Raw genomic sequence first — 27737 nt, 5'->3', positions numbered from 1 at the left:
TTACAATCGACATTGGATTCAAGGTCACTGTTAATGACTCCAGGTTTTACATCTCGATATTTTTTTAATTGTAATGTCCACCCGCTGCCACAGCATTAGCCTGGTCTGGATTAGTAATCCAGTGACTTTTCCACTACTGCACCATCTCCACATGGGGGCCTATCTGAAACCACACTGAGCAGGTTATTTCTGTGCTGCTTGACAGCTCTGTCAAAAAGAACCCCCACCAATGAGACTATCGCGACGGGACTCAGGGCGTGGTAAATGGTCAGACTGCAGTTATTCCCTTGTTATGGGATTGGACATAGCTGAGTAATTTTCCACATTGCCAGGGAGATGTCAGAGTTGGACCTGGAATGAAACAGCTTCCCCAGGGACACGGCTTGTTGTGCAGCAGAAGTGTTCAGTCCCAGTGCAGGAATGGTGTCAGGGCCCATTGCCTTTGTCGTATTTACTGTGTTCAGCTGTTTCTTCATTTCACATAGAGTGAATCAGATCGATCAAAGACTGGCATCTGTAATTCTTCGGGCAGCATGGCGAGGGTGAGGTGGATCATCAACTCAACACTTCTGGCTGAGGAAGGTGCAGATAAGACAACCATGTCTTTTCCACTGATGTACAGGGCTGTCCCGTGATTTAGGATGGCGATATTTATGGAGTCCTCTCCTCCAATGAGTTGTTTAATAGTCCATCGACATTTATGTCTGGATGTGGCAGCACTGCAGAACTTCGATCTGATCTGTTAGTCTGGGATGATTTCACCCTCTGTATCAGATGTTAGTCCTGCTGTTGCGAATATAACCAGTCAAGTGAGGTAGCTTTAATGGATTGTCATCAGGTTTAGGTACACATGGTTCCGACCCTATCATGTTCACCCGCACTCGTCACTGAACCATAGATCAGCTTGATGTTAATGGTAGGCTGAGGGATTATCCTGGAGAAAATGTTACAGATTGTAGTTGAATACAATTCTGCTGCTGTTGTGATTCTAATGCACCACATGAATGCCCACTTTGAGCTCCAATATGTTCACTTCAATTCTACTGACTATCCCCCAATTTACATCAAGACCCATTCACCCATCAGCCCTGAACTCAATGTCTTAATCTGGTTTCTGATGTGGTAACACTTCCATTTTCCTATTCTCATTCTGCTGAAGGTATCTCCTTGGTGTCACACCTCCAATTTGATACTTTACTCAAACCCCTTAACGTTTGCATCTGAATCTTTTCCATTCCCCCAATGCCTTCTTCTATGTTTGATGTGAATGTGTTCCCCTCTGTTTCTCTTCCTGAGCATTATAAGAGCTCTGCAGTGTCAGTGGTGCCAGCCTTATGCAGTTTCAGATCAAGGAATTTGTGCACCTTGTATTATCGGTCACTTCCCAGTGCACGGCTTTCCGTGTTTGGCAAGGCGTTTGAGCAACTTTAACACACATCTATGGAACTTGTTCAAAAACAGAAACTGCTGAAGAAACTCAGCAGATCTGGCAGCATCTCGTGGAGTGAAAGTAGAGCTAAACTTACAGGGCGAGTGACCCATCTACAAAGCTCCCATTATCTCCAGTAATTTTTGCATTATCATTTCAAGTATCTATAGTTATTTGTTTAATTGAAAATTTGTTCTGAGCCTATTCATTTCTAGAGAGGCTCAACAGGTCTGGTATCATCTGTAGAGACAGAGAAACAGAGTTAGCGTTTCAAGTTCAGTATGACACTTCTTCAGAACTGAAAATGATTGGAAAATGAGCTTTATAATCCATTGACAGATGTGAGGAGGGGGTTGACGGGTACAAGAGGATGTGGCAAACGATAAGCATGATTTTAATAGTGGTGAACGAGACGATTATGTGAAATAGCTTTAAATTAAGCTGTGAATGGGGAAAAGGGATTACCTCTATTGAGTGGAAGATAAAGACACGACCAGACAAAGGTCATTGGGAGGCCAGGAGGGAGAAAGTACGGAAACTGGAGAATAGTTATAATGGGGTCAGACTGTGAAGTTATGAAATTGTACATTAACTCCTACAGGATATAACGTATAAAAGATTAAAGGGAGTTGTTACTCGAGCTTGGGTTGTGCTTTCTTGGAACATTGCAGCAGCCCAGGGCCGAAATGTTAGCATGAGAGCAAGGTAGGTTATTGAAATGGGAAGCAATGAGATGGTCAGGGTTATTTCTACAGACAGAGTGGGAGTGTTCCTCAAAGCAATCTCATGTTTGGTCTCGCCAATATAGAGAGACTGCATTGTGAGCAGCAATGATAGGAGACCAGATTGAAAGTTTCCATATGAAATGCTGCTTCACCTGAAAGGTATGTTTGGTGCCTTGAGCAGTGAGGAGTGAAGAGGTGAATGGACAAGTGTTGTAGTTTCTGCAATTGCATGGGAAGGTGCCATGGTGGAGTGGGAATTGTTCGGGGTGATGGAGGGGTCACTGAGGGAACGGCCCCTATGAAATACTGACAGTGGGCGGGAAAGGCAGATGTGTTTGATGGTGCTGGCCTGCTGGAGATTGTGGAAATGGGAATTTTGATCCTCAATTCTCGGAGGAAGTGTGGACAAGGAGGAATCTAACATTGTTCTGGGATTAAAGGGACGGATTGAGGGCAACACCCTGGGAGATGGGACAGTGACAGCTGAAGGCCCTGGCCACCAGAGTTAGGGGACTTCTGGTTTAAAGGAAAATGAGATCACGTTAAACGAAGCTCACATGAATGTTGCATCATCAAACAGAAGTAACAGAGTTGGAGAAACTTGGGGAATGGGGTCAGCCTCCGCTGATCATGTGTTCAGCCACATGCAGAAGCTCCCCCTGAATGATTGAAATGAACCAGGCATCTAAATTGAGAATTTCTGCCTCACATCTGGTCTGAAGCATAATGTGAAAATAGACCCAGTGGAAGGCCAGTGAGTTTACGTTAGCAAACATTAAGCAGACATCCCAAACCTCTCAGTAATTATTGTTTCTGTTCAAAAGAAGAACTCGATAAGCAAGCGAACCACACATGGTTGACAAAAGCTCTCAAGGATACTATTGATGAGCATTAGTGGAGGTCCAGATTATAATGTTTATTTAAGGGATCATAAGCTGATGTTAGGCATGAATTTCAGCTGTGCTTCCTGATTTACTCTCCAGAAAACACTGCCATTGCTGCACCATCCTCTTCCTTGTCCGTCTCCCTTCCTGATTCCAGGATCTTAGTCTCAAATTACAGAATACATTCTCTCACATTATGGTCCCCAACCCACTTCACCTGAAACTCTTTGATCAAGTCTACCTACTCTGCTGTACCATCAAGCTGCGTTTTGTGATGTCACTTTGCTCTGGTCTCAGTGTGGCTCGGCCTCTCCATTCATGCTGTTTTCCACCCTCCCACTCACATGTCATTCTGAAAAGTTTCCTTCTTGGCGTAAACCTTATTGAAAACTCCTCTCCCCCTTTGCACTGAATTCACACTGTGATCCAAATTTCAAAAAGTATACTCAGCCTTCATCTCACTCTGCTAAAGGTACACGCTGACCGTGTGGTACAAGAATTCCCCTTCTTATATGGTTCAGGCCAGAGATGCGATTTCACTGTAGAGACCATCACACGATTTGGACAAAGCAATTCATGTGTTTGACCTCTTATTGGTAATCGTAAAAGTTTCATGCTGCTTTAGTATTATAACATGGAGAAAAACAAATCACAGTATGAAGCTTGGGCTGAGTGTTATTTACCTGTCATTTGAATACTGTTTCAAATTTGCAGTGCTTATCTTTAAATGCTTGTTCGTGAAACTGATGTCAGATAGCACGTAGGAGGTTGAGTGATGACATTGTAGAAGTTTATAAAATCATGAAAGGTATGCATAGAGTGACCAGCCAAGGTTTTATTTCCACGGGATGGGGGAGTTCAACCATAGAAGGCATAGGTTAAAGGTGAAAGAGGGAAGATTTGAAATGGACGAGGGGTCAATGCTTTCACACAGAGGGTGATGTGTGCATATGGAATGAGCAGTCAGAGGAAGAGTGGGAGGTGAAAGGACAGCTACAACATTTAAAACTCATTTGGACAAACATACGAATGGGAAAAGCTTACAGGCATAATGACAAAATGCAATCAGATGGAACTAGTTTAGTTTGGAAAACCTGGTAAGCATGGACACGTTGGACCAAAGGGTCTGTTTGTGTGCGATATGACTGTATGAATCTAGAAAGCGAGGAAAAGGGGAGAAAAGACATGATGTAGTAAATTGGTAAGAAATACATAAACAAGTAGATTGAGCTTTTCCGAGCATATAAAAAAAGTTCAAGATGATGGTGTGACCTGAGGTAGAAATTAAAGCAGGAAAGTATATTACGCATAATTGGAGAGTGTGACTGAATAATTGGCTACAGAGAGCAGACAGATAATTTACACCCATGTTTTACATCTTCCCTCACAGGGGAAGGTACAGTAAGTGTCTCAATGATGTAAACCAAATGGTAATAGGAGGGAAGTTCTTGAACCATCTCTAACAAATGGAACAAGGATTTTTCTAACAGGTAAGAGTAAGAGTAGACTGGCCAGCAGTAATTCACACCTGTTTTTAAAAGAAGTGGTCACAGTATTGGGATCATGACGCCCTCTCTACAAGATGTTAGTTCTGCTGTTTGTTAATGTAAGCAGTAATTGCGGTAGCTTGAATGGATTGTCTTCAGGTTTAGGTACACACAGTTCTGAACATGGCATGTTCACCCATACTCATCACTGAGGCGGAGATTGGCTTTATAGTAATAGTAGACTGGGAGATTATATTGTGGTTGAATATAATTCTACTACTGCTGCTGCTACTATAGCTGCTATGATTTACAGCATCACATGAATGCCCAGTTTGAGCTGCAATATCTGCAATACAATTCTGCTGCCTGTCCTCAATTCGCACCGGAACCCGATCACCCTTCTCCCCTGTCCACAGTGCCCTATCCTGGTTTCTGATGTGGGAACGCTGACATATTTTTAAAGTTCTCATCCTGTTAGGGTATCTTCAGGATGCCATGCCTCCAATTTGTCGCATTCCTCAAATGCATTTAACGTTTTCACCTGAATATTTCCTCCTCCAGAAATGGCATCTTCTGTTTATAGCGAATGTGTTACCCTCTATTTCCCTCCATGACCATGGTTAAGAGCTCTGTAGTGTCGGTAATGACAGCCTTATGTAGTTTCAGAACAAATGAATTTGTATACCTGCGTTATCATTCACTTCCCGGTGTATGGTGCTCCATGTTGGACAGGGCGTGTGAGCAGCTTTGACAAACATGTTTGAAACTTATTCAAAAACAGAAATTGCTGAAGACGCTGACAAGTCTGACAGCATCTGTGGAGTGAAAGCAAGGTAATCTTTCGGATTCTGTGACTGTTCCTCAAAGCACCCAGTAAGCTATATTGAAAATGTATTCTGTAACTTCTCATTTTTGAAGGAACTCAGTGGGTCTGGCAACATCTGCACAGACAGACAAACAATATTAATGTTTCAAGTCCAGTGCAAATCTTCTTCAGACGTGTAAAGGATTGGAAAGTGAGCGCTTTAGTATCTTGGCAGAGGTGGGAAAGAGTGTTTGGAGGCCCAGTGTGAAAGGCAAATTGGCTTGAAGTTGTGGTGAAAGAGACACAGGTATATAATGGGTATAAATTAATGTGTAAATATTAGAAATTGATTTTCTCTGTTGAATGGAACATAAACAGGAACACGAACTTAGGGAGCACCGGAGGGAGAGTGTACGGAAAATGGAGAACAGCCATAGTGGGTTCAGGCTGTGAATTTATGGAATTGAATATTAACTCCTACAGACTGTAACGTACCAATGTGTAAAGTGAGGTGTTACTTGAGCTTGGGTTGCACTTCCTGTCAGTTATCTTTGATCCCCTTGTCAATCAAGAACTTATCTGAGTCTGTTATAAATATACTAAATAGAACATAGAATATAAAACAGTACAGCACAGAACAGGCCCTTCGGGCCACGATGTTGTCTCGAGATTTAATCCTAATGTAAAATGTAATAATTTAACCTACACACCCCTGAACTCATTGCTGTCAATGTGCATGTCCAACAGTCGCATAAATGTCCCCAATGACTCTGCTTCCACAAACAGAGCTGGCAATGCATTTCATGCATTCACAACTCTCTGCGTAAAGAACCTTCTCTGACGTCTCCCTTTTACCTTCCTCCTAATATCTTCAAACTATGAATTCTCATACTAGTCAATCCTACCCTGGGGAAAAGTCTCTGGGTATTGACTCTCTCTATTCCTCTCCTTATTTTGTACACCTCGATCGGATCTTCTCTCTCCTCTTTGTCTCCAGAGAGAAAGGTCCAAGCTTGTTCAACCTTTCTTCATAAAGCATCCGTCCAGTCCAGGCAGCATCCTGGACTTTCTTTGCACCCTCTCCAAAGCCTCTGTATCTTTCCTACAGTATGGGGTCCACATGTGGACATAATATTCCAAGTGTGGTCTCACTCGGGACTTGTAGAGCTGCAGCAAAACCTCACTGCTCTTAAACTCTGTCCCCCTGTTAATCAAAGACAAAACAGCATATACTTTCTTGTCACCCTATCCACTTGGGTGGCAACATTGGGATCTATGCACTTGCGCACCCAGATCCCTCTGTTCCTCCACACTGCCAAGAATCCTGTATTTAATGCTATATTCAGGATTCGAATTTGACCTTCCAAAATGCATCACTTCGCAGTTACCCAGGTTGAACTCCATCTGTCATTTCTCAGCCCAGCTCTGCATCCTGTCTATGTCGTGCTGCAGCCGACACAAGCCCTCAATACTCTTGAGGACACCTCCAACCTTTGTGTCATCAGCAAATTTACTAACCCACCCCATAAACCTCCTCATCTAAATCATTTATAAAAACTTCAAAGAGCAGAGGCCCAAGGACATAGCCCTGTGGGATCCCTCTCAACACTGTCCTCCAATTGAATTGGACCCGTATTTCTGGTGCTGTGAGGCAGCAGTGCCAACCACTGCGTCACCGCGCCGCCCCTAAAGATTTTTAAACATTCTAAACCCTGGAACATCAAGCAACCATCCCTTCCCCCGTGAAATCGACGTCTCGGTTATGGCCACGACATTGTAGCCCCAAGTACTGATCCATGCTCGAAGTTTGTCACTCTTATTTCAGACATTCCTTGCATTAAAGCAGACGCACTTTACCTGTTCCCTTTGTTTCATCGCGTGAGAAATCTTCCTGATAGGTTCAATATACCCTGTCACTGTCCCGTCTGCAACTAACCCCCTCTCAGACATGTGGTCTGATTCTTACCCCCCTGCCAAATTCGTACAAACCCGCCAGAATCACACAAGCAGACATCCCAAACAGGTCATTTGTGCCCCTCCAGGTCAGGTGCAACGCGTCCTTCATGTACAGGTCCCACCTTACCCTGAAGGTATCCCGATGGTCTAGGTATCTGTAGCCCTTCCTCCTGCACCAGCCTCGCAGCCACGTGTAAATCGGCATTCGCTGACTGTTCATCATCTCACAAGCTCGTGGCACTGGTAGCAAACCTGAGATCACTACTCTACTCGTCCTGCTCTTCAGCTTCCAAACTAACTCTCTGGAGTCACTTTTCAGATCCTCAGTCCCTTTCCTGGCAATATCGCTGGTGCCAAATGATCTGGTTTCCACAGCCTTCTGTGGTAAGGAATTCCACAATGTCACCACTCTCTGGTTAAAGACGTTTCATCTTATTTTCATTCTAATGGATTTTCCCTTTGCTCTAAGCCTGTGTCCTCCTGCCAGCGCAAACGGCCTCCCAATTTTGTCTGTGTCCAGGTCATTCAGTATTCTGTAAGTTTCAATTGAATCCCCCCTCATCCTTCTAATCTCCATCGAGTATAAACCCAGAGTTCTCCAACGCTCCTCATGTGTTAAGCTTTTCATTTCTGGTGAACCTTCTCTTGACACACACCAAGGCTAATTCTTCCTTCCTGAGGTATGAGGCACAAAATACTGGAAATGTGGTCTGACCAGAGCCTTAGAAAGCCTCAGAATCCCCACCATTATATCCTACTCGTCTCGAGATGAATGACAACATTGCATCTTCCTTCTTAACTGACTTAACCAGCAAGTTTATCTAAGGCGAAACCTGGGCTTGGAATCCAAGTCCCTTTGTTACTCAGATTTCTGATTTTTTTCCCATTTAGTAAATAGTCCATGCCTGTATTCTTCATATCAAAGTGCATTAACTCACACTTTCCCACGTTGTGTTCCATCTGCTACTCCTTTTCCCACTCTCCTAAACTGTCGAAATCTTTCTGCAGACTCCCTGCCTCCTCAATACTACATGCCCCTCCACCCATCTTTGCATCATCTGCAAACGTAGCCAGAATGCCTTCTGCCCCGCCACTCAGATCATTAACCTATAAGAGTGAAATGTTGTGGTCTCAACATTGGCTCTTGTGGAACACTGGTAGTCACCGGCTGCCCTCCTGAGAGGGACAATTTTATCCTCACTCTGCATCCATCAGAGAGAAAACCTTTTATCCATACTCGTACCTGGTCTCTGACACCATGGGTCCATATCTTACTCTGCAGCCTCCTGTGCGGTACCATATCAGAGGCCTTCTGGAAGTTCAGATAGGTATCTCTCTCTGGTCCAACCCATCATTAACTTCTAAAAGAATTCTCATAATCATGAGAGCAATGTAGGTTATTGAAATGGGGTGCAATCAGAAGGCCAGGGTCATTTCTATAGACAGAGAGGAGATGTTCCTCAAAAAAGTTTCTCTTTGGCTCACTAGTGTAAAGGAGACAGCATTGTGAGCAGCAATAACAGGAAACTGGATTGAAAGTGTACACGTGAAATGCTGCTTTACCTGGAAGGTGTGTTTCGGGCCTTGGACAGTGAGGAGGGAAGAGGTGAATGGGCAAATGTTTCAGCTCCTGCATTTACATGGGAAGGTGCCATGGGGGTGTGGGGAAGTGTTCGGGATGATGGAGGGTGCCACAGAAGGAGTGGTCCCTGTGAAATGCTGACAGTGGACGGGAGGGAAAGATGTGTTTGATGGTGCTGTCCTGCTGGAGGTGGTGGAATCGGCATTGATTCAGTGAATGTAGATTCTAGTGCAGTAGGAAGTGAGGACAAGGGAGATCTATCATTGTTCTGCGAAGGAGAGGACGGAGTGAGAGCAGAAGTGAGGGAGACGGGACAGTCACAGCTGAAAGCTCAGTCCATCAGAGTGAAGGGATTTCTCGTTCGAGTGTAAAGGATGACATGTACGAACCTTCCCAAAAGAATGCGGCATCATATTACAGAAATGACAGAGGCAGGGAAACTGTGAGAATGGAGACACCCTCAGCTGATCATGTGTTCAGCCACATAGTAGGTTCCCCCTCAATGATTGAAAAGAGCCAGGCATTTCAAATGCAGATATTTGTCATATATCTGGTCAAACACGGAGTGTGAAAACAGACATAGGTGAAGGTCAGCAGATGTGTGTGTGTGTGTGTGTGTGTGTGTGTGTGTGTGTGTGTGTGTGTGTGTGTGTGTGTGTGTGTGTGGTGGGGGGGGACATTTAAGCAGGTACTGCTTAATAACGCTCAGTAACGATTGACTCCTGTCAAAAAGAAGATGATATGAAGATGTGAAGATGAACCACCCATGATGTACAAAGACTGTGAAGTATGCTAATCAATCACAAAGAATAATGCAGATTGGGGCGCTCTGGCGTCGGCCACATTTGGGAAGTTTACTTTTGGAACCAGAAGCAGATTGTATAAAACAAAATACAAAGAAAAATATTCCAAAACTGGCAAGAAATATGAAAAGAAACTAACCGCAAGAGTTTTCCCATATCAAATAAAAAAACGTTTTTGATGTATGTGTGACCCTTGGAAGAAAGGCAGGAGAGAATATGTGGGACACCGGGAACTTGTGACTGGGGAACTGGTTTCAGGGAACAGGCAGAGAATTTAAAACAGTATTTATATCGTTCCTCACAGGGGAAGGCACAAAGAGTTTCAACATTATAAACAAAATTGTAGTGAGATGAAAGTTTTGCATAGTCTCTAACAAAACGTACAAGGCCTTTCTCAAACAGAAAAGTCCAAGGGTAAACAGCTCACCAGCAATTCATAGCTTGCTTTAATAGAAGTGGTTACAGAGTGACTGGTGGCACTGTGTGAAATATTCCATAACTCTCAAGATTACAGGAGTGTTCCAGTGAAACTGGCGAAACTCCAGAGTGGCGCCTGTCTGCAAGAAGAGAGTGAGTCTTCAAGTGTCTAAGTGCTCTCTTTGTCTTAATAGTGGAGCATATTTAAGAGGTTTAATGGACTCATGAGGCACTTTCATCCTGAGTGATTTTTAAAAAAGGTAAACTCTGCTCCTTCCTCTGATGGGTTACATATTGGAGGATGAACAGTTTGCTAAAGTTGAATTATTTTGAAAATTATCTGGAACATTGTACAAATGACATCATCCAGAGAATTCTAGAAACAGCACTCATAAGAACATTTTATAACCATGTGGGGGTATTGGGTAGGTGAGAGAGAGAGAGAGAGAGAAGGTGCTGCATTGCAGTGGTGAGAGCGATGGAGCCTTATTCTGGGGAAGGCGCTAACAGATATACAGTGAGTGTGAGAGAGTTCAGAGAATACAGTGACCCTTATCCTGCCAGAGCGGGGAAGGTTATTGATGCTTTTCCTGTATTGCTGGACATTTCTTCAGACCGCAGATACTGCACTGAGCTGAGTGGTGTGCTCAGATCATACTCGATGAGTCTGGTGGTGCTGGTCCCTCTGGGAAGAGAATGGTCCCGCTTTATATCAGACCATTCACCCAGCCCTCCGTGCCCCCGTTTACAAGCTGTGGTGTAATTTCCCTAATCTGCCATGCTCGGGTAAACTGTGCAGGGCAGCTCAAAACTTGTCCTTTTAACGATGGCAGCAGTGCCAGGGGTGACTGAATATCCAGGGGTACCCGGGCGATGGTGTGTAACTGCAGCCATGATGGGTGGGAAAGTCAGGCTGGTATTGAATGAGAGGGACACCATGGGATGCGGTGGGTAGTTAATGAGGTGAGTTCGATAAGATAACACCAGGAAATTGGCTCAGCCTCGTGCAGACATTCCTTCTGTCGCACTCAATGAAAATGGCACTGAGACAAATTATTGTTCGATTCAGCCCAATGAGTCGAAGACTCTGCTGATCCAACTCCCAGTTCCAAAGCTGCAGGACAAATGTTTATCCAAAACTCTCCATCATCTTAACTTACACCAATATCCTGCTCAACCATCATTCCTGGAAACAGTGACCTATATTGCAAGATGCTATCGAAATGTTTTCATTTCACAATTTTTAAACCTTCTATCAGATCCTTCTGTGAAATTCTCTCTCAATCTCCCCCTCGCTTTAAACCAAGCTCCTCCCAATTGTTGGTATTAAAACTGATTCCCCCGTCATCTATCTGTGTATGCTGGGAAGGTAACTGCTCCAGATTAATAGATAAATTCACTGCTATGCACTGCACAGCTCCCCATACTGCACAGATATCCAGTCCGTGTGTATAGAACAATGCCTTTGTGTGTTCTGCACAAGGCCCTGTGCTGAAAAGATTATCTATCCAAGTTTATAGCTCAGTGCACTGTTGGACCGATAAGTTGTGAACTGGTGAGTTCTAAACAGTGTTCAATCCTGGACGGATTGCTGAGCAGTACACCAGCCTGGTCTACGCAGTGCTTCATGCTGAGCAGGTACTTTATCTGGCCTTATCCGCGTCCGGGCTGGATCTGAGAGATAAATTGAGTATCTGATATAATTCCTGACATGACTATCACTACTCCAGCTTGGCTCATTCCGCTGGTAAATGTGAGGTGATATGTTTCAGATAAAATTCACTTGGTCGAACTATTCGACATTAAGCAAAACACAATTTATTCGAATACTGTCGATAAAAGACAACAAAATGAAGAGGAACTTCCAATAAATTAATTCTGTTGGAAAACTTAGCAGAAAAACAGTTTACTTAATACCTATACAGTAACTGCTCCAATATGGTATCGTCCAATAAGCACACAAATGTCAAAAAACAAATGCAGGAAACAGATTGTCTCACATGCAGTTCCCCAATCCAGGAGGAAAGAACATCAAAAGACAGTTCCGAGAGAGATCACACAGAGAGTGTGTAGCACCCGGGAGAGATTTCCTGCCTTCTAACTCTGCTGAGACCCCAGCAATAACTACCGAAAGGTAAAACTAAGAATCCTGGTTCTGTGAGATCTTGACAATCACTCCACGGGACCGGGCCGTGGCTGCAAGAACACAAGGAATGGACTGTATCTACATCGTCGATGGCTCCGTAGGTGTCTCTCAAAAATGCTTAAACCCATCTAAGCCGTTAAACCTGGACAGACAAAAGTCAAAGTTAAACATAAATAAATAAAACGAAAAGATGCAGCAGGCCTGGTGATCAGACACAGACGCCCTCGGGAGCCCAGCAATTCCTACGCTGCCAACACACAGCAGAATCATCGAGCTTGTGAAGAGAAAGAATTATCTCTCTCCCTCACCTCTATGTTTACAACTGGAGATATGCTATTAGACCAATAATCAGTGATATCAAAATCCCACCCACACCAAGTATTATTGTGATATATCAGAGTTGCCGTGAAATGGGTTAACTGAAGCTGTTTGTTCAGTGACTGTGATTAATATCAGTCTTCCTGGACCTAACTGGGTCACTGGAGGATTTCCCTCTTCCATAATTACGGACTTCTTTCAACTTGTTATGCCATAGTATTCGGCGCAGAGTCAACCTCAACAAGATTGGGATCAGCAGCTACAGAGAAAGAGAGAAAAATCAGAATCTGAGAACATTATAATGGTCCAACAATGGATCAGAATCTGAGAACATTAGACTGCAATGTTCCAACAATGGATCAGAATCTGAGAACATTAGACTGGAATGTTCCAACAATGGACAGGAGTTTATCCTGGGGTCTATTCTTGATTTCTCAGGATTGGCCACCGTTAGAGTTGCGGATACGAGCCGTACTAATGATTATTCAAGCTGGGTACTATCCCATCCTCGCTATTATTGGTGTTCCTGGTAAGTCTATCTCTGTCAATTCTATAAATGATGCTGAATGTTATTGCTATTCTGGTTGATTATATTTAACAAATACATAAACTTTCAGTCACAAACACCACTTCCTTCTCATGCATTTCCAAAGTGCTCACTCATAAGCATCTGAGAAGGAACAAGACTGTTCGGAATATTACATAGAACATAGAACATCGAAGAATACAGCGCAGTACAGGCCCTTCAGCCCTCGATGTTGCGCCGATCAAAGCCCACCTAACCTACACTAACCCACTATCCTCCATATACCTATCCAATGCCCGCTTAAATACCCATAAAGAGGGAGAGTCCACTACTGCTATTGAGTCCCTTTTTATCGTGAACTTTTTTATGTCTCCATATTCTCTCTGTCATCAAATCTGCCGACACCCACCTTCATAATATCCCCAATTTCCAGCTCTGCCTGAGTTCTGTTGCTGACTTCGCCATCACCTACCCCTTCGTTAACGACAGATTTTATGGCCCCAGTTCTCTTCTGACCTCTCTTCCAGTTACAAATAGTTTGACCACAAACTTGTTCTTGTCTGTACAGTTACTTCACAACAGGTACTCTTAAACAGAGTAATAATATCACTGACTGTGTAATTCAGAGGCACGGGTTATGACTCTAAAAGCATTGCCCGAAATCCTACCACAGTCGATGACTATATTTAAATTCCAATGCCAAAAATTGGAATGAAACCTAATTTCACTCATAGCAACCATAAACCATCAGGATTTCTTTTCTTATTTTATTAATAAACTTTAGTAAAGAAACCTAACATGTTTGCCCTGTCTGAACTAAGTGTCACCTCAGATCCACAACAATCTGGTTGTCTCCATATTGTCTTGACAAATGGCCGCGTGGTCAAGGGCAGTTAGGATGGACAAATATACTGCCCTTGCCAGTGATGCTGGCATCCCGCGAAACAACAACATTAAAGGTGAAATAACCAAGGAAATGTGGATGCTGGCGATCTGAAATAAAATTCTCCACCGTCTGAAAGAATGTTGGAGAATCTCAGCAGGTATGGCAGTCTGTCTGAAGAAACACAAATAGTGTTTCGAGTTCAGTGAACCTATCAAAACTGAATGCAACTGGAAAATAATATTATGATATCAGGGATGGTTGGAAGGGTGAGCGGGCGGTTTGTGTTGAGTGGATGATGTCCAGCAAGAGAGAGAGAGAGAGAGAGAGAAAGGAAAAGCAAGCAAAAGGATTGCTGATGATGGACTGGAAGGAAAACAGAATGGGATGTTATTCTAACAATTCCCCTTTCCACATATTCCTGAATATCATATTTATTATGGGATGTCCCTGCTTACCGTGAGTAATGTTCCTCTATCTCTCCTCTCTGAGTGTGGTGATCAACTCCATCAGCAATACTTATAGTCGCTGAGATAGATAGAAACGTAATTTTCCATTGTCAACTGCTTCTCTGGAGAGAGGGATCGTTACTGTGCGACTGTGTGGAGATGTAACAGCTTTCTCAGCCAGGAAGAGAAACTGAGGAGACCGAGGCATTTTCAACACTGAGTGAATGCACTGTGGGTGTGGGGAATTGACTTGCTGCTGTCATCTAGAAAGTCAGTGGAGGTTCTGTGGATGGTGTTCTCAGGATTGTGATGTCAGCTACTGGGTTCATTCAGGGAACCCCGAGGGTCTGGGGACCCCACTCTGGATACTGCATTTACAATGTGGCTGGGTCCATAATTTACAAATGTAGCTGAGACTACAAAGAAGGGAAGCTGTGTAAACAGGGAGGAGCAGGGCACTGTATTTTACTCTCTGGGATTTCCAGGAAAATTTGTCTATGCTGCACCTATTCAGGTGTAAAGTATAAAACCAGCTTGTCTCAACATTGAGGTGGTCATTGAGCTGTATCCCGTCCTTCAGTATAACCTGTCATCTCACACCAGGGACAGGACTGTGCTGACACTCACGATGAATTAAACTGGATTGATTCTGGAAATTTCCAGGCAGCAGTGGGTAATATATCCATCTCCGAAGTGCAGTCCTCCAACGTATTCACAAGCAGTCAGAAACCACCTGCCTGTTGAGAGGAATGCAATGGTTCCATCTCCACAGGGGATGGTACAGAAACTAACTTGCAGAAATATTAGGGAACAGAGTGATTGGTAAAAATGGGTGACTGCAGGAAATCAGAAGTAATGAAGAGTATGTTATTGAAATTCTAATTGAATTGAAGTTTCGTAAGTTGCTGCATCTAATGAGCTCCATCCCAGAGTGATTGAGATGAGATCAGAGCTAGTGAAAGAATTGCTGATTATTCCTCAAAGCTGGTTAGATCCTGGAAAGGATGCTGCAGAGTGGAAAACAACTATTGTAAACTTAAATATTTCAAACAGGATGGAGAGGGAAAACAGAAAACTAAATAGCTTGATGTCCGCTGTGACAATAATATATTGGAACATTTTATAAGGAAAGTGACAACTACATACTTGGAGAATAATGATTTGATTTGGTTCATTCGGCCTAGATTCAGGAAAGGGAAATGATCTTTGATAAACCTGTTTGTGGAGATTGTCCGTTGTGACATCAACAGTTGAGAACCAATGGGATTGGAGTATTTGTATTTTTAGAAGACGCTTGACATGTCTGAATACAGGTGAGTGGGGAATGTTAGAGTCCATGGGTAGGTAGGCGTGGAATATATACCACATGGATTAAAAATTGGGTAAAGGAGATACGAGAAGAATTCTGTTTTTCTCTGGACTGAAGGATTGATGGGTGGCAGCAGGATCAGTGTTTGGGCAATAGCTGTTCACAAGGTAGAATAATGATTCAGATGTGAACAACCGATATCATCATGTACATTTATATTTATTAAATGGTAGAGAGGTGGGCGAGTGCTTTTGTTGAAAAGGACCTGGATGTCCTTGGTCATAAGTCACTGACAGAATTCATACGGGGTCAGGAACTAAATGATATGTGGTTCTTCATGCAAAACGATTGAAGTACAAAAGTTAGAATATCTTTCCAACTGATCGTGTTTTTGAGAGAGTATTTGGTGCATTTTGTAAAGATTTGGTCTGCTTTATAAACAATGATCCCTTTGTCACTGAGAGAGTGGAATGTATTTTGACCAGACTAAACAATGGCATGATGTTACCATGCAGAGAGAGTGCAGTAACTGTGTTTAATCTGTAGCGCTGTGAGATAATAAGAAGTTGAAGCTTGATGGATATGGACAGAAATTCATTATGTCCCAAACAGCTGAATAGGGTGAAATTTCATGCTTTTCATTATATGTTTGATTCACGACAGTTTATGTGCATCTGCAGAGCCGCCATGTTGATTGACAGTGAGGTACAGGCTCTGAATGAACTCTGAACACTTTAATGCACAGTTACTGTGTGACACTGCATTGAATTTCACTTTGTACACAATCCTGTCAGCAGCCAAAATACCTTCATTCTGAAACAGTTAGTTAGAAGGTCTGCCTTCTTGGAGATGGAAGGTAACTTGGAGAATGGCTAAAAATGTTGGCTTCATTCCGACTGCCAGAAAACCATGTTAAAGTAACACAAAAGTGCCAGGAGTAATTAAGCCATGTGGATCAATTTGGAGCAGTCTGTCTGTGCAGCCCCTGCTCCATTTGTTTGTGATGTTGGAGTATCTCGGACACTTTCCTGTTCCTGCGTTAATGGCTTGACAAGCTGAATAACCACTTCCTGATACTTTGGAAGTGACTCCGGGTGTGAAATGGTTCTGTCTGTTCCCATGTATGTGACATGTGGGAGAGAGTAGACTCCCTGACTTCCTGTGCAACAGGCAAGAGGGACTGAGTGGTCTATCCTTCTTCTTGTCCAGTAGTTTTGATGGGATGGGATGAATGGCTTCCTCACATTCTTGTGAAAACAGATTGAGGTGCTGAATAAACTCCTCCTCTTACTGTGTAAATGTACTGTGCTGTTACTTAAATGTTACCCAGACTTCAACAGCACGATCTTGAATGTTATCCAAGTCTCGTCTTCACTGGCAACTGGGGTGGTACCAGGGGACTGGAGAGTAGCGAATGTTGTGCCCCTGTTCAAAAAAGGGAATAGGGATAACCCCGGGAATTACAGGCCAGTTAGTCTTACTTCTGTGGTAGGCAAAGTAATGGAAAGGGTACTGAGGGATAGGATTTACGAGTATCTGGAAAGACACTGCTTGATTAGGGACAGCCAGCACGGATTTGTGAAGGGCAGGTCTTGCCTTACAAGTCTTATTGAATTCTTCGAGGAGGTGACCAAGCATGTGGATGAGGGTAGAGCAGTGGATGTAGTGTACATGGATTTTAGTAAGGCATTTGATAAGGTTCCCCATAGTAGGCTTATGCAGAAAGTCAGGAGGCATGGGATCGAGGGAAATTTGGCCAATTGGATAGAAAACTGGCTAACCGGTCGAAGTCAGAGAGTGGTGGTAGAAGGTAAATATTCAGCATGGAGTCCAGTTACAAGTGGAGTTCCGCAGGGTTCAGTTCTGGGTCCTCTGCTGTTTGTAATTTTTATTAATGACTTAGATGAGGGAGTCGAAGGGTGGGTCAGTAAATTTGCAGATGATACAAAGATAGGTGGAGTTGTGGACAGTGAGGAGGGCTGTTGTCGGCTGCAGAGGGACTTAGATATGATGCAGAGCTGGGCTGAGGAGTGGCAGATGGAGTTCAACCCTGCCAAGTGTGAGGTTGTCCATTTTGGAAGAACAAATAAGAATGCGGAATACAGGGTTAATGGTAGGGTTCTTGGTCAGGTGGAGGAACAGAGGGATCTTGGGGTCTATGTACATAGATCTTTGAAGGTTGCCACTCAGGTGGATAGAGTTTGTAAGAAGGCCTATGGAGTATTATCGTTCATTAGCAGAGGGATTGAATTCAAGAGTCGTGAGGTGATGTTGCAGCTGTACAGGACTTTGGTTAGGCCACATTTGGAGTACTGTGTGCAGTTCTGGTCGCCTCACTTTAGGAAAGATGTGGAAGCTTTGGAGAGGGTGCAGAGAAGATTTACCAGGATGTTGCCTGGAATGGAGAGTAGGTCGTATGAGGATAGGTTGAGAGTTCTCGGCCTTTTCTCGTTGGAACGGCGAAGGATGAGGGGTGACTTGATAGAGGTTTATAAGATGATCAGAGGAATAGATAGAGTAGACAGTCAGAAACTTTTTCCCCGGGTACAACAGAGTGTTACAAGGGGACATAAATTTAAGGTGAAGGGTGTAAGGTATAGGGGAGATGTCAGGGGTGGGTTCTTTACCCAGAGAGTGGTGGGGGCATGGAATGCGCTGCCCGAGGGACTGGTAGAGTCAGATTCATTGGCGACCTTTAAGCGGCATTTGGATAGGTACATGGATGGGTGCTTAATCTAGGAGAGAAGTTCGGCACAACATCGTGGGCCGAAGAGCCTGTTCTGTGCTGTATTGTTCTATGTTCTATGTTCTATGTTCTATGTTCTTGCTGCACTTGGTCACAGATTGTTTCAAGAGCTGAAGAGGGATAAGTTGTCCTGAAAACTTTGTAATCTTCAGTGAATGCCCCCTCTTCTGCTGGCACGGTCGCTCAGTAGCTTACACTGCTGATTCACAGCGCCAGGGTCCCAGGTTCGATTCCAGCCTTGGGCAACTGTCTGTATGGAGTTTGCTCATTCCCCACTTGTCTGTATGAGTTTCTTCCGGGTACTCCGGTTTCCTCCCACAGTTCGAAGATGTTCAGGACGGGTCAATTTGCCATGCTAAGTTGTCCAATATGTTAGTTGCATTAGTCAGAGGGAAATGTGTTTGGGTGGATTACTCTTCGGAGGGTCGGTATGGACTGGTTGGGCCGAAGTGCCTGTTTCCACATTGTAGGGAATCTAATCTGCTCAGTTTGGACTCAATGGGCTGAATAGCCTTCTTCCACACTGTAGGGATTCTATGATGACAAACTGGAGATGCCTGAGCTGAGGAAGCTAGGCTGAGGATCTCCTGCAGATGTGTCCCATGGCTGAGATGATTGATGCCAGTCAATGATAATTATCTTCCCTTGTGCCATGAATAACTCCAAAAAGTGTGGAGGTCTTAGTTAATTCTCATTAAGTGCGATTGACCAGGAGGAGATTTATCAGGATGCTGCCTGGACTCGAGGGCAGGTCTGATGAAGGAACCATGAGGGAGCGAGGGCTTTTCTCACTGGAGGTGTACAAGATGATGAGAGGCATAGAAATTGAATAGCCAGAAGCATTTTCCCAGGGCAGAAATGTCTGTGACTAAGTGGAATAATTTTAATGCAATTGGAGGAAGGTTTAGGGGAGATATCAGCGATAGAGTTTTTACACAGAGAGTGGTGGGTGTGTCGAATGCACTGCCAGCGGTGGTAGTAGAGTCAAATACATGAGGGAAACTTAAGAGACGCTTGGATCGGCACATGGAACAAAGTGAACGGAAGCATGTAGGTTAGTCTGATCTTAGAGTATGATAAACAGCACAACGTCGAGGGCTGAAGGTCCTAACTGCATGCATTCATGTAGAACTCTGAGCTCAAAAACTGCATGAATTCATGCAAAACTGCATTATCTCACTTTTTAGATTAGAATCAAACAAAACATCATGGCCTAGACAGACAACACAGGGGGCAACAACTTCACCATATTGTCTAGCTATCACCATTGATAGCAGCTAATCTGAGAATGCAACTTTAAAAAAACGTTTTTGTGATTTACATATGAAGGAAGTGAAACTATCATGGTATTCTAACAGATGAAAGGCTTAGCAATCAGTTTTCCAATGTATAATTTCAGTTATATCTCACTGCAAATTTCTGATATAAATTCTGTGTTCGGATTGAGCACTCCACTATCACCTGATGAAGGAAAGCTAGTGTGCTTCCAATTAAATCTGTTGGACTATAACCTGGTGCTTTGTGCTTTTTAACTTTGTACACCCCAGTCCAACACCGACATCTCCAAATCAATACTGTTCTTTGTTCTGTATTCTATGGACGTGCTCAAGAAGACTTGGACATTGAGGAATATTTGAGACTTGGAGCAGGTCAGCCTTGATCTTAGTGAAGGGCAAGGCAGGCTTGGGATGTGAATGACCTGCCCCTACTTCTGATGTTCTCGCATTCTGTTATTGGAAAGTTTGTTGGTGTTATTTTCCTGGAAGGTCTTTTATGGAATGTTGCAATCAGTGAGACCAGCGGATTTTGTGAGGCATCGCTGGATGAGCCTTTGGGGCTGTATTCACAGTGAATCTGGGTCTACAACATGATCAACAAATGAAGCACAAGTTACAGAGAAGGAAAGCCCTGTAAAGAGAGATGAGGGGCCTCTTTTATATCTAGCCTGTGTCTTCCAGTTACATTTTCCAAAGCTCCCAAACCGTGTGGGACAGTCTGAAGGGACGAAATGGTCTCCTCTGTTTATGTGCACCATGCTATAACAGTTAGTGGACTCCAATAGCTCCTGTCTAGCCGGTTTGAGGGGTTGAATGGAACGCAGAAACATGGGACTAAGGAACAAGAGTGGGTCATTAGAGAATTTGAGCCTTCTCCACCAGGCATTAAGATTGTGGCTGATCAGATTGTGGTCTCAGCCTCATCGTCCTGTCTGTGTCCCATTATCCATGAAACACTTCTCTGTTAAATCTTTAACTAACTCAGCTGTGAATACTTGTGATCAGAGAGGCACCACAAACTTCCGGGGAAGAGAATTCCCATTCGAATGGCCCTTTTAGAATTTTCCCTCATCGCGTTGGGAGAATAAGAGAGTCATACAGCATGGACACAGATCCTTTTGTCAAAATTGTCCACACCAATATGGCATCTTAATCAGATCTCATCCCACTTGTCAGCATTTGGCCCACATCCCTCTTAACCATTCCTATTTATGTACTTTTCCAGATAAATTTTAAACGTGTAATTGTACCCGCTTTCACCACTTCCTCTGACAGTACACCCACCAGCCTCTGTATGAAAATGTTTCACCTCAGGTCCCTTCTATGTCTTTGCTATTTCCCCTTCACACGATGCGGTCTAGTTGTGCACGCCCCTGCCCATTCAGACTATCTATGCCCATCAGGACTTTTTAAAACATCTGTCATATCACCATTCAGCATCTGACAGTCCAGAGGAAAAAAGCCTCAACCTGTTCATCATCTCCCTGTAGCTTAAACCCGCAGGTTCCAGAAAATCCTTGTAAATCTTTTCTGCACCCATTCAAGCTTAACAACATCCATCCTTTTGCAGAGTCAACTGTCATGTACGCAGTATTCTTAAAGTAGCCTCACCTCCGCCCTGTACAAGCACAACATGCTACCCCTACTCCTATACTCAATGTTCTGACCTATTAAGGCAATCGTGCCAACTGTATTCCTCACCACGCTACCGACCTAAACTGCACTTTCAAGGAACTATGAATCTTCACCCGTAGGTCTCTTTGTTCAGCAACAATCCCAAGGGCATTACCCTGCTTTAATTTACCAAAATGCAAACGTCACAAATATCTAAATTAAACTCCATCTGCCAGTCCTTGGCTCATTGATCGTCAAGGATCCCGTTATATTCTTCACTGTCCACTGCACCACGTTGGTGTTGTTATCTGTAAGCTTACTAACCATGCCTCTGATAATCACATCAAAATTGTTTACATCCGTAATGAAAAGCAGTGAGCTTACCACTGATTCTATCAGCACACCGCTGGCCACAGGTCTTCAGTCTGGAAAATAATCCATTACCTTCAATCCAATTTTGTATCTAATTTGTTAGTTTTTCCTAGATTACATATAACCTAATCTTAGTAATCTGCCTACGATGAAGTACGTTATTAAATGCCTTGCTGAAGTCTGTGTAAACAATATCTACCACAGTGTCTTCTTCAATCTTCTTTGTCACCTCTTCATAATACGCAATCACATTAATTAGACATGATTTGCATCACACAAATCCATGCTGACTATCCCTAATCAGTCCTTGTCTTTCTAAATAGATGTAAATCCTATCTCTCAGAATCCTCTCCAACGAACGCCTCGGCGCTAACGTTGGCTGATTGAGCCGATAATTCCCTGTGTTATTTTGGCTTACTTCTCCCTTTTCATGCCCCACTCCTCCACTGGCCACAAAAAAAAATAACTAAGTTGGTGATATGGCCAATGATATAGTTCTCAGAGTGTGTCAGGGTCAGTGCTAGGAACAAGTCAAGCAGATTCCTTTAATCTGCTGAAACAACACGTTTATGACCAATACAAATGTACTCAAACTATAATGGAAAGGGGAATGACGAGAGGATATTGCAAATATGTACAATGATATTTTGCTGAGAAACACACACAGATACACACACGCACACGCACGCACACACACACACACACACACACGCACGCGCAAACACACGGATTGTCGATAATAAACTGAAAAGCGAAATATCTGCAAAGTTAACTTGAAAGAACATTGTCCAATTATGATTCAAACTCATGACCAAAGGAAAAATGAGAGTTTGACCCAAATGCTGTTCTATTTGCAGAGTCATCACGTCTTACAGCATGGAGAGAGGCAGAGAGGCCCTTTGGCCCAAACTCGTCCATGCTGACCCAAATATCCAACCACTCTAACCTCATTTCCCAGCACTTGGCCCTTAGCATTCTCGTCCTTTCCTGTCCATGTACTTGCCCAAATGCCGTTTAAATATCGTTAATATAAATGCTGCAACCACTTCTGTTGGCAGCTCATTCCTTTTGTGTACCACTCTCTACGTAAAACAGTTTCCATCAGTTTCCCTTTTCTTCTTTCCCCTCTGACCTTAAATTGATGCCCTCTCTTCCTCGATTCCCCAACTCCCGGAAAAAAAGGTTGGATCTATCCTATCCATGTAAACTTCTATAAGATCCCTCTCAGTCTCATATTCTCCAAAGAAAAAGTCCTCGCTTGTCCAACCTCTCCCGACAATTCATATTGTTGAGACCTGGCTATATTTTTGTAAAATCCATCTGCACACATTCGAAATTAAAAACATCCTCCTGATCGCAATGTGACTAAAACAGAACACAACACTACAAGTGCAGCCTCACCAACATCCTGTATAACTGCAACATCACTTCCCAACTGCTCTCCTCCATGTCCTGACCAATGCTTGCTAGTGTGGCAAAAGCCTACTTCACGACCATATCTAACTATGACACCACTTTCAGAGAACGGTGGACCTAAATTCCTTGGTCCCTCTGCTCTGCTACACTCCTTAAGGTCCTACCAATCACCATGAAACTCCTACCTTGATCTAACGATGCCAAAATATTCCTCGGCCCACTTCTCCAGTTTAATCAAGGTCCGGCTGCAATTTCTGATATACGTCCTCACTGTCCACGATTCCACCTATTTTCGTGTCATCTTCAAGTTTCCTAATCATGCCTTGTACATTCGCAAGAATATCATTGACACAGATAACAAACAGCAACGGGCCCAGCAGCGACCCCTGAGGCACTTCAAGTGTCACAGGCCTGCAGTCCGAGAGCATCCTTCCACTATTACCCTCTGCTTACTACCATGAAGCCAATTGTGTGTACAAGTTGCAGCTCCCAATGCGATTCCAAGCTTCCAGAACGGCCTATCAATGGTAACATTGTCAAAGGCCTTAGTGAAAACCATACAAACGACGTATACCGCCCTAACCTCATCAACATTTCTGGTCACTTCATCAATGAACTCAAACAAATTTGAGAGGCATGATCTCCCACTCACAAATCTTTCCAGTCTAAAAACATCTATTAATGATAATTACTAAAATTCATAATAACATACGAATTAGTAAATAATAATAAGATGACATTTTCAGTGGAGAATAAATTATCCATTGTATGTAATATTGGAACGTGCATCATGGATGAAGGGCAGAATAGATTTTGTACCTGTGTCATTGAACTGTGTTGAAAAAGGTAAAGCTGGCATGGTGATTCTGTAGTTCGTACTGCTGCCTCATTGTGTTATGGATCAGGTTTGGTTCCAGCTTCGGGTGACTCTCTGTGTGGAGTTTGCACATTCTCACTGTATTTTTGTGTGTTTCCTATGGGTGCTCCATTTTCATTCTACAATCCAAAGATGCATAGCTCAGGTGAATTGTCCATGCCAAGTTACCCGTAGTGTTATGTGCATTCGTCAGGGGTAAATATAGGGCAGGGGAATGGGACTGGGTTGGGCACTGTTTGGAGGGTCGGTGTGATCTTGTTGGGCCAAATGGCCTGTTCTTATACTGTAGGGAATCTGTCCAAAAACTATTTCTAAACAAACCTTATCTTTCAAAATGCATGTATATCTCATCCCTCAGAGTCTTCTCAAGTAACGTACCTACCACAGTTGTTAGGTTTCTTGATCTATAGATCCCAGATTATTCTTGGCTTCCCTTCTTGAATAATGGCACAACATTTGCTAATCTCCAATATTCTGGAACCTAAACTGTAGCTAACGATGATGCAAAAGTATTAACCAGGGTCCCCGTAGATTCTTCTGTAGCCTCTTACAGTATTCTTGGATGCATCTGTTTAGGACCAGGAGATTTATCCACCTTCATACATTCTAATGCATCCAACACGTCTTCTCCTGTGATATTGACTCACCCTAAGATAACACTACTACATTTGTTAACCTCCCTAGACTTCATCTTTTTCTCCACGGTAAAGGCAGAGGAGAAATATTCATTGAAAATCTCACAAATCTCCTACGATTCTAGACGTGCATGTCCACTTTGGAACTCGAAGGGTCATATTCTCAATTCGTTATTCCTTTTTCTTTAATATACTTAAAGAACCTCTTTGGATTCACCCTAATCTTCTCAGCCAAAGCTATTTTGTGCCCCCTTTTCACCCTCCTGATTTCCTTCTTCAGTAAACTACTGTATCCCCTGTATACCTCCAGGTATTCCCTCGATCACAGCTGCCTGGACCTGAGCCACATATAGACCTTGAACTGTAGTCATTTCACTTTTAAAGTCCTCCCACTTGCAGGAGGTCCCTTCGCCTGCAAACAAACTCCTCCAACCAACCCCTACAAGCTCCTGTCTCATTCCACCAAAATTCGCCTTGCCCCCAGTTTGAACTTGAACATGTGGAGCAGTTTTGTCCTTCTGCATAACTATTTAAAAATTAATAGAACTATGGTCACTGGTCCCGGAGTACTCCCCCACTGTCACCTCAGTCACCTGCCCTGCCCCAGATCTTACAGTAGGTCACGCTTCGTCCCTTCCCGAGTTGCACCCTCTACTTACTGCTTGAGGAAACTATTCTGAACACACTTAATAAATACACCCCATCTCAGTCCTTAATTCTATGTCTTTGCCAGTCTATGTTAGGAAAATTAAAATCTCCGACTAATGCAATCCTATTGGCCCTGCAAGTCTCCCCAGTCTGTCAGCATATTTTTGTTCCCCTAATTCCTTGTTTATTATTTGGGGGTCTATAGTACAATCCCAATACTATCACCATTCCCTTCTTATTTATTAGCTCCCCAGACAAATACTCACAGGATGATCCATCAGTTATTTTATCTCCGTTTACTACTGTGGTACTCGCCTTAATCAACAATGAAACTCCCTGTCTCCTCCTTCCACCATCTCTGTCCCGCATAAAGCACCTGTACCCTGGTACTTTAAGCTGCCGGTTCTGTCCCTCCCTTAGCTATGTTTCAGTAATAGCTATAATTTACCAGTTCCACGCACCGATCCATGCCCTGAGTTCATCGGCCTTACCTGTCAGCCATCTTGCATTGAAACAGTTGCAATTTAATCCAACAGACATTCCTTGCTCTCTGTCATTGTCTAGCCTGACCTGCCTTTTCATTTTACTGTTTCTGATTACTGTATCTCCTTCCAGCCTCGCACTTGACTCCCTACTATTGAGGATCACACATGCACCACACCCCCCCACCCAACCCCAGCCAATCTAGTTGAAATCCTCCCTTGCAGCAGTTGCAAACCTGCCTGCCAGGATATTGGTCCCCTTCCAGTTCAGGTACAACCCGTCCTTCCTGAACACGTTGCCTTGCCCCACAAAAGATACCAGTAATCCAAAAATCTCTGCCCCCTGCACTAATTCTTTAGCTACTCCTTCATCTGCCATATCCTCCTGTTCTTACCTTCACTAGCATGGAGCACTGGAAATAAACTGAATATTACCACTGTCATGGTCCTGTCTTTTCTCCTTTTCCCTAGCTCTCCACAATCACTCTGCAGAATGTCATCACTATTTCTACCTGTGTCACTCTGTCCTTTGTACCAATGTGCACAATGACTTCTGTCTGCTTCCCGCTCCCCCCCACCCCCCACCTACACCCCGCCACCCCCAGTGAGAACGTTCTGCAGCCGCTCTGAGACATCCTGGACCTGGCAAGTAGGAGGCTACACACCATTCCGGATTCCCATTTGCAGCCACCGAATCTCCAATCTGTTCCCTTCACTATCGAGTCAGATAATTACTTCTGTAGTTATTCTCCTTGCACTGCCTTCTGACAATGGGATTTCTTCATGAAAGAGTTGAATTTGGCTGAATTGTTTTGCTTCAGGCAATGGGGAGATTCTAATAAAACCTCATCAGGAATCGCCCATTAGTGGGAAAGACGACTGGGCTTTTTTTCACTCCACACATTCCTGTGATGAGCGATAGGGAAACAGAAAGGGAGCAATATAATGTTTCTCCACAGATAGGCTACATTTTCCATGTGTAAGTTAAATCAGTAACGTTATCAGTCCCACACTGGACTCCGTGAGCTCTTCTTGAACATTGTGTGAACTATATGACTCCATTACATTTTTGACTCCAGGTCAGTGCGTTATTGCAGAATCAATTCATTCACAATAAATGGTCGTAATTGTTTTGAAGATCTGTTAATATGTGCTTGCATAATGTAAAAATAAGCGTTTCATGTCTTCACAATATCTGTGTTAAAATGAATACTCTTAAACATATACAGTAATTGCTGGAAAAGCTCAGCTTGTCTGTCGGCATGTAGGAAGAGAATTCACAGTTCAATTTTTCTGTCCAGTGACCTTTCCTTTGAAACTGACTTATTCTTAAAGAATTTCCCTAGTTTTATTCTCTTACACAAGAAGAAATATTCATCCAGTATTCACCAACTGCACTCTTCTCAAGATCTTATATGGTCAATAAAACATCCCTCACTCTCAGGCCGAACCGTTAATTCTTCATAACGTGATGTCTTCATCCCAAGAATGCGTAAAGAGAAATATCTTTGAGACATTTCGAAAACAATTTTGTTTTTTTTTATTTTCAATTTATACAGTTATAACTACACATAATACAACAGATGTAATCTCAGCAATGCCGTGTACTGATGCAGAAAACATCGCTAATATCATACCCAACACCCCTTGCATGAAACAGAATCACGACATTTACCTTCCAAATCACTTGCTACATCTTCAGGTTAATTTGATGTGATTCATGTACTAAGACACACAAATCCCTCTGTAACACTGAGTTCTGCATTCTCCTTGCATTTAAATAAATTTCTGCTGTTTCGTCCTTTCCCCAAATCAGAAAGTTTCCATCATATATATTGAACTGCTTTTTTTCTGCTGAAACTTTGCTCACAGCCATCCTCTGTCTGTATGCCATTGCTTGTTGCTGTGCCCTCCCCCAATCTGTGTCCCATTGCAGACGTTCTGCACTCCC

Source organism: Chiloscyllium punctatum, chromosome 13, assembly GCF_047496795.1.
Source record: "Chiloscyllium punctatum isolate Juve2018m chromosome 13, sChiPun1.3, whole genome shotgun sequence".
Classification (NCBI taxonomy): Eukaryota; Metazoa; Chordata; class Chondrichthyes; order Orectolobiformes; family Hemiscylliidae; genus Chiloscyllium; species Chiloscyllium punctatum.
Note: the sequence above shows the minus strand (reverse complement) of the source record.